Consider the following 440-nt stretch of genomic DNA (forward strand, 5'->3'; position numbering starts at 1 on the left):
TTGTATGGTCTGGAACAATGTGTGTGTGTGTGTGTGTGTGTGTGTGTGTGTGTGTGTGTGTGTGTGTGTGTGTGTGTGTGTGTGTGTGTGTGTGTGTGTGTGTGTGTGTGTGTGTGTGTGAGTGTGTGCGTGCATTTATGTGTATGTATGCTTTAGATAATGTTATTCATTGTGGCCTTGCAGTAACCTGTGTGTCCTGATTTAATCAGCTGTGCATTCAGAGTTCTCTTGTTCTCTGGTCTCCGTGTGATTATCTCTTACTTCCTGTCTAGTCCCCCAGGCACAATCTTATTAACCAGACCACTTTTTGGAACAGGTATTCTCTCTCTCTCTCTCTCTCTCTCTCTCTCTCTCTCTCTCTCTCTCGCTCTCTCTCTCTCTCTCTTGTTCTCTTGTTCTCCCTCTCGTTCTCTTTTTCTCTCTCTCTCTCTCTCTCTCTC

This window comes from Gadus morhua, chromosome 22 (genome assembly GCF_902167405.1).
Source record: "Gadus morhua chromosome 22, gadMor3.0, whole genome shotgun sequence".
NCBI lineage: Eukaryota > Metazoa > Chordata > Actinopteri > Gadiformes > Gadidae > Gadus > Gadus morhua.